The sequence below is a fragment of the Pollicipes pollicipes genome, unplaced genomic scaffold (assembly GCF_011947565.3).
Source record: "Pollicipes pollicipes isolate AB1234 unplaced genomic scaffold, Ppol_2.1 Scaffold_4881;HRSCAF=5763_pilon_pilon_pilon, whole genome shotgun sequence".
Classification (NCBI taxonomy): Eukaryota; Metazoa; Arthropoda; class Thecostraca; order Pollicipedomorpha; family Pollicipedidae; genus Pollicipes; species Pollicipes pollicipes.
The window spans coordinates 39,155,933-39,163,263 of record NW_023596576.1 but is presented as its reverse complement, the minus strand read 5'-3'; positions in this window follow the sequence as shown (position 1 = coordinate 39,163,263).

Genomic DNA, 7,331 nt, shown 5'->3' with positions numbered 1-7,331 from the left:
CTGCTGTCCACCGTCTGCAGGGCCGATCCTGGCTTAACACCCGGCTCTGAAGGCTCTGAAGGCCAAGTGCGGTATGCAAGTGAGCAGGGCAGCAGCGCCCGTCTGATCAGCGCTGCTGTCCACCGTCTGCAGGGCCGATCCTGGCTTAACACCCGGCTCTGAAGGCTCTGAAGGCCAAGTGCGGTATGCAAGTGAGCAGGGCAGCAGCGCCCGTCTGATCAGCGCTGCTGTCCACCGTCTGCAGGGCCGATCCTGGCTCGGCGCGCTGCGTCTGGCGGCCATCATGCCACGCAGCTGCTCGGCAATCATGCCGACCAACGATGCCGGCTGAATGCGTTTGCAGCCCCATCGTAAACGGGAAAATCACTCAAAAGATGCTCCGATCGTCTGGCTGCCAGCACCACCCGAGTGCGATAGGCCATCCCGTCACGCATCTCGACCCCGGTCACGACCACCACCCACACTCGCACCCGCACCCGCTGCGGTTTTAGTTCCGCACAGCTGCCGCTGTGTCAGCTCTGGGCCGTTGCTCCCGAACGGTAGCCCGACGACCTCGTTGGGCGGCCGAGGGCGAGCCCGCTCGCGGCCAGTCCGCGTATTTCACTGCCGCTGACCTCCGGTCCCCGCAGTGCCAGGGCATGCCGTCAGGGCATGCAGTGCCAGGGCATGCCGTCTACTGGCAGTCCGGCCGCACCCACCGACGCCTCAGGCGTGCTACCAAACTAACAGGCATTGACTTCTGCACAAATTTGGTGCATTTCAATACTTTGATCGATTAATTCAGCTTCGTGACATTATTAGCAAGCGCTCGAGTCGGGGACTGGAGGTCTGACCAGAGCTTTCCGGTTTGCCCTGAATAACTCCCGAGCGGTGTGGGCAAACAACATCAAACGTTACAGGGCTGTAGACAACTTAATAGACGATATTTCGATAAAAATGGATTAACCTCTTAAGACCCTGACCTACAACAGCCAGATACATGTTGTGGCTGCCAGCGAAGGCACTTGTCCGGGAATCCTTCACAGCTGATGCGACAACGGAGTCTTTGACGATGTCATTAAGCTGGGAGACGGTTTGCTAGGCAATTGGGCAATTTAAATTAGGATTTCAACTAATCCCACTCACCTTGGGTCATACATAAAGACCGCGTCAAAGAAAAAACCAAATAGCTTGTTTTAATGACAAATTTATAACGTAGTTTTTGCGTTGATTGCTAGCTACTTGGCCACACGACGTCAACACACTTCGTATTTGACGCCACGAGCATAAGGTGAAATCGCTGCGCTAAAAGGATCTTGACCAGTCTTTGGCTTCCGAGAAAATGCCGCTGAGAGTAATTATTGACGCTGATTTCAACAGCTAAATTGGTAAGGTAGTCTGGAAAGTTTTAGAGGGCATTCTGATCTTTTACCTGACCTGATATGACCCCGAAAACTTTTTGTTTAGAACAGAGTATTTGGGTGAAATATGGTTGCGTGAGGAGGTCTGAGGGTAGTTAGGATACCTATCTCGATCTCGAGTTACACATTGCTTGCCTTTATTTCACCAAAAAAACCCTGCAGACCTAAAAGATTGACATAACTGAGTTCACGTAAAGGTCTGCCTGCTCTGTGAATATCGTGTCTAGCTCTCTTAGCTTTGGATATTCTACGGGATCAAATTGGCCCGTTCTTACCCGACCGCGCCGTATTCAACAGACCACCCAGGCGCAGGTGTATAGGGGGCGGGGGGGGGGCCTGGATTCGAACCCCGCATTCTAACGCCGTTTGAATTCCTAACTCTTCCCTTCTCGAGAATTGGGTGGTAGACCTCTGTGGCGATATTGGAATCAAATTGAAGAGGTCAGGTCAAGGCAAGGTCAAGTAAGACCGAAATTTCCAGCAAATGAATTTAGTCGATATCAAGGCTTGTCGGCCAAACATTTCAGAGGCGTTCAGTCTTGAAAAACTGAACACATCTTTTGACACTTGCCAGATGTGTGCATGACAATCGTCTCAATCGCATAACGCCGAATTTTGAAATGTTGGGGTTTAAAAACAGAGGTAATCTTATCCAGGAACACCAAGAACGTTCCGCATTTCTCTCCTCGTAGTGATCTTGGCTTCTAATGTAAGCGACGGCTCCTTGACAAAGCTCATGAGCACGACATGATAAAATGATTTCTTTGATAGTTTGTGACGTCTCTCATCACCCAGTTTTTGTAGACGTCTCGGGTGCACTCGATGTACATTGGATTAAACAAAGCCGGCCATAGGGAATTTTACAATAAACCTTAGCACCTGATGGTTATTCATGTTTCATGATGTGGGATTCCTTAATTTCTGTCACGGGTCTTTTCTGTCACGTAAACTTGGTCCCTGAGGTATCGAAATCCAATGAGCTTATTCTAACACGCAAAAGGCCTAACTAATTGCTGAGGCATGAATTGTCATTGTAATTATCACAACCACTGTCCCTAACACACACAGAGTTAGCGATAGGGGTTAACACAGAATGTGGAATGTCGCGTATCTGCTTGATCTAACCACACCCTAGGAACAAGCTCAAAACGCCGAAAGAATATCGCGAGATGCACGTGCACTGCATTTGCATCAATGATGGATGAAGGAATAAACAACTTAAGGAGGGCAAATTTCACCACCGGTTCCTGCTTCCTCACACATCCTGCCTACCTTGCCAGGAGATGATACAGATATGAAATCAGCTACTGTTTTATTGTTAGGAAATGCTAAAACGGGCTTATCATCGCCAGTGGCGGACTTAGATACGGTCAGAAGAGGGGGGAGGGGGAGGTAAAACTTACTAGGTTATATTACTTCAATGTTAAAAGGCTACGATGGCTGTTTATCTGTTTGGTGACCCTTCAGGCATCATAAGCATAAGTTGGTCTGGTACTTCTGCCAGTGTCTGAGGCCGACGGAGTTCATCCCGTATACACAAAGAGTGTAATGGAAGACCAGAGTGTAATGCAAGACGCCCCCGCCTCTTCGAGCGTGCGCCTAATTCCTCTCTAGTTGTGGTTTATTAGACATGAACGCAATGCTGCAATCACCGACTGTCGTTGTAGCAGGCACTAGAACGGCAAAACCTTGCCATTCAGATATCAGGCTCGCATTCATGCTTCTAAACACTATCTCAATGTTTGCCTTTATACGCCTCTGGAATGTCATTGGCCACTCGCATGGTTCAGGACCCCAGGGAAGAGGAAAAACATGAACATGCTGCTCAATGGTTTATCACAAAATGTATTCCCGTTGCAGCTCCCATTCCGCCAATGTTATTGCCTGGGGGCTCCTCTGGACGTGAGTTCTGTTCTTTCTGTACGTTAGTTACCGACACATTTTGATTACCTCCTTAAGTAAAATTACACGCCCGCGTAGGTCGCTTAGCCTCGCTCACATGGGCAGCTGGACACACGAACTCCCCCAGCTGACGCTGACACGACCGTAGCAGCTCACACGCATCACACATCACCTAAATATGCTCACCTTGATGAGTCCACCAGGCTGGAACTCACTTCAGTCAACACGGGTCGGGCATATTCAAGGAACAGAGGACGTCACATTTGCTTTAAACACTAAAGAACCCCCTGTCTTCGCCCTTTCAAAAATAATTATTCCAGTCGCCTCTAGATATTTAGGCAGCCCACCTTAAACTAGCTCCGACGCTTTGGAATGCAGCCGTCAAAATTCTAGGAGGAGTGTTTTATTCCGAAAATGCGTGATCCCAGCATGGAATCCGGCTACCTGGTACACAGGTTTTTAGCAGGTTTGCCTGAGGACAAAGCGCTACCTTGGTGCTTCCAAAGACCTGAAATAGTGAGGCTAGACATATTGTGTCCGTCGTTCCACCCAGCTCCAGCCAGCGGTTCGTCCATCTCCTTGACAAAAACATAATCAAAATTGAATGGTGGCTGTGAAAGAAGTGCAGGTTACGCAGATAACTTTATACTCGACCGCATTTCGTAACAGACTGACACTGCTCAACGTCCATGCAATCCGTCTTTATGTCTGACTTGTCCCGGAATACCAAGCGCTATTGTCAATTTCAAGATCAGTCTCCTTTCATGGGATCCGAAAGGGACTTCGGCATGCCAATTTCCAAGGCAATCTACGACGTCCGCCATCAATCTCGGGCTCAGTGACGACGTTAACCGCGCTTCTTTGTAAGCATTACGCGTTGATCAGACTCACTAACAACGGTAACACCTATATATATATATATATATATATATATATATATATATATATATATATAAACATATTCCAAGCCTGTGTGGCCAGCTGCCAACCTCTCCTACGACAGATCGAGGGCATCCGGCGTCCCCAAGAGCACGTCCACAATACAAGGCACCAGGTCCGCTCCAAACAAGTGACGAGCTTTTAGAAGTTTTACCAACGAACGTGATTCAGCGTGGTATTCATTCCGCAGGCTGCAAAATTACGTGTCGGCCCACAGGTTACGCCAATCGATTTTCACCACCACACATTATACAGTTACATAGTGAATCATGCAAATCTAACTACCGTCGGCCTACCGTTATGTGCATTATGTCAGCATTCATCGAAGCTCGTCATTTCCATAGCTATCGCCGTCCACGACAGCAGTTACACCATAAAGGGTTATTCCCAGACTTGCCTACCAGCCCGATATCAGCGCCCACAATTCAGCCGAAGTCAGTTATAAAAGCCGTCCTTTGTGCTCCACTGGCAGAGCGGCTCTAAACCGAGATTTTCACAGAACGGTTCTAAACCGAGATTTTGTCAGAACGATTCTAACTGAGATTTTCACAGAACGGTTCTAAACCGAGATTTTGTCAGAACGATTCTAAACTGAGATTTTCCCAGAACAAGCACATGGCGTCCAATGTTTCCAACCTTGCTGTCTGGTGCCCCCCGTCACTTCCTTAATTGGCTTAGGTGACGATGGACGAAGCATTCTAGTGACAGTTGCTAATAATTGTTTCCATACAATTTAAGGATTTAGTAAACTGAAGGACACCATAAGGTCACAGCAAGGACGAACAAAGGCATACTTAAGGTCACGGCCCTCTTTTTGAAACTCATATGGTACAGCTGGCAGTTATGAGTAACACGCAGTGACAGCCTCCCTTCTCGCGCGGCAACCCGCTATTGAACTTTAAACATAACTCCTCCAAGTGGTCAAAGTCGCTCCATCCAACCCTTTATGTCAGATATGCTGCATGCACGCATCATACATTTAAGAGTATTGTAATACAGATAGCATCGCAAACACCGATATTAAATTTATACCGAAGATCGTAATGCCATTCCATGGATGCGTGCACACTGATGAACGAAGCAGATAACACATATTCTCGACAAGCAATACGCTTGCTGGCATCGCGCTAACGAAAACATTGCTGGCTGCCTTTCAAATGCTGGTGTTGCAGATGCCATTGGCATTTTAGAAAACCTTCCGGAAAGACGATGCAAATATGTTGTTAAATGATATCCGAGGGAAACGTGGATATGCGGAACAGCACGAGATGTTCCAATATTCTTAAAGCACGGAAACATGCTGCTGTATGTTGTCTGGCTAAGCCTTCCATGTAAGATTATCGGTTCTGATCACGTCTGATCAAGATTTCTGATCGATTCCTATTGAATATTTGATTCAGTGGAATTTTGTATGAACTAACACAATTGGCAAGACTCTCACATTGAGCGCAAACGCAACACGTTTCAATGCAATGAACTGTAAGAAATTTAACTACACTATCTAATTTTGAGACACCAATTCGAGGGAACTGTAAGTGACCTGTCAACTCTCGTCGAACGTGATTCTTTAGAAAGTTAACGCGCTGCAGGTGCTGTGAATCTGGAGTTTTTACGTCGACAGATATGGACTTTAAATATACAAGGAAGCACAGGAAAAAGGAAGTGTTCCACATTTGTGCAGGGTTTTGAGCTGAAATAGCAATCTTGAAGATCATTCGGTGAAGTTCACAGCCCTGCCCTTCCTTAGCCCGTCCAATTTTTAAGCTACACGCCCACGAAGATTTGCAGACTTTTTCGTACAGGCTATTTCAAGGTCACCCAGGCATCCAGGACGCCGTAATAACGTCACTGAAATCCTGCCATTCCGTTGGCTGCGCGACGATCAAGGCCAAGCAAACTATCACTGTCGAGTCGTTCATATCTGGCGGTCGTGAGCACGATTTCCAGGTATAATGACAATCAACTGGCTCCCAATCAACGTTGCGCAAGGTAGGGTCACGCAACCAAGCAATGAAGAAATGAGGAGCATATTTACCAAATAGAGAAATTGCGCTATATACAGCAGTCTTCCATTTAAAGTACACCAAAAGTTCAAAAGTGGGCTAATTCCATCCTACCTGGTGCTTGCTCAATATCCTCAAATATTGATCATTCCCTTCAAGCAGCATTACAAGGTTCGCTCTGGTTGTGTTGCCAATACTTGACGATTCGAAACCGTTCCTAGTAACTATAACCAGCTCGTCACTCGTGACCATCAGCGCAGTTTTGTAACATCGAGTATTGCCAATAAACCCAACGTTTGCTTAGCAGTGTCGTTTAAAGCGACACCTCCTAGCACATTCAACGTCCATCGTTGTCAACATGAGCATCCGGAACTCATAATGCCGAAGACCCAGGTGCCCAAAGCCTTTCTTCTTATATCAAGGACCCGCTGGTGGCTGGCATATGACACCAATAAATACAGATATCAACATGTGGCATTCGTCGATCGTCAGCATTCCAACCAAGTTATTTCACTACAGCGATGGTAACATCAGCAGATGTTCTAGATTACGTACGGCACGTTAGACATGCCTTAACTAACTATACGCAGTTCAGTGTCATTCTATCTCGCCTCCACACGCGACTCTGCCCCTGTCCACCTCATCACCACACGCATCTCTGTTCCTTTCCAACTCACCACCACACGCAGCTCTGTTCTCGTCCACCTCACCACCACAGGCCGCTCTGTCCCTGTCCACCTCTCCGCCCCACGCCGCTCTGTCCCCGTCCACCTCACCGCCACAGGCCGCTCTGTCCCTGTCCACCCCACCGCCCCACACCGCTCTGTCCCTGTCCACCTCACCGCCACAGGCCGCTCTGTTCCCGTCCACCTCACCGCCCCACGCCGCTCTGTCCCTGTCCACCTCACCGCCACAGGCCGCTCTGTCCCTGTCCACCCCACCGCCCCACACCGCTCTGTCCCTGTCCACCTCACCGCCCCACACCGCTCTGTCCCTGTCCACCTCACCCGCCCCACACCGCTCTGTCCCTGTCCACCTCACCGCCCCACACCGCTCTGTCCCTGTCCACCTCACCGCCCCACGCCGC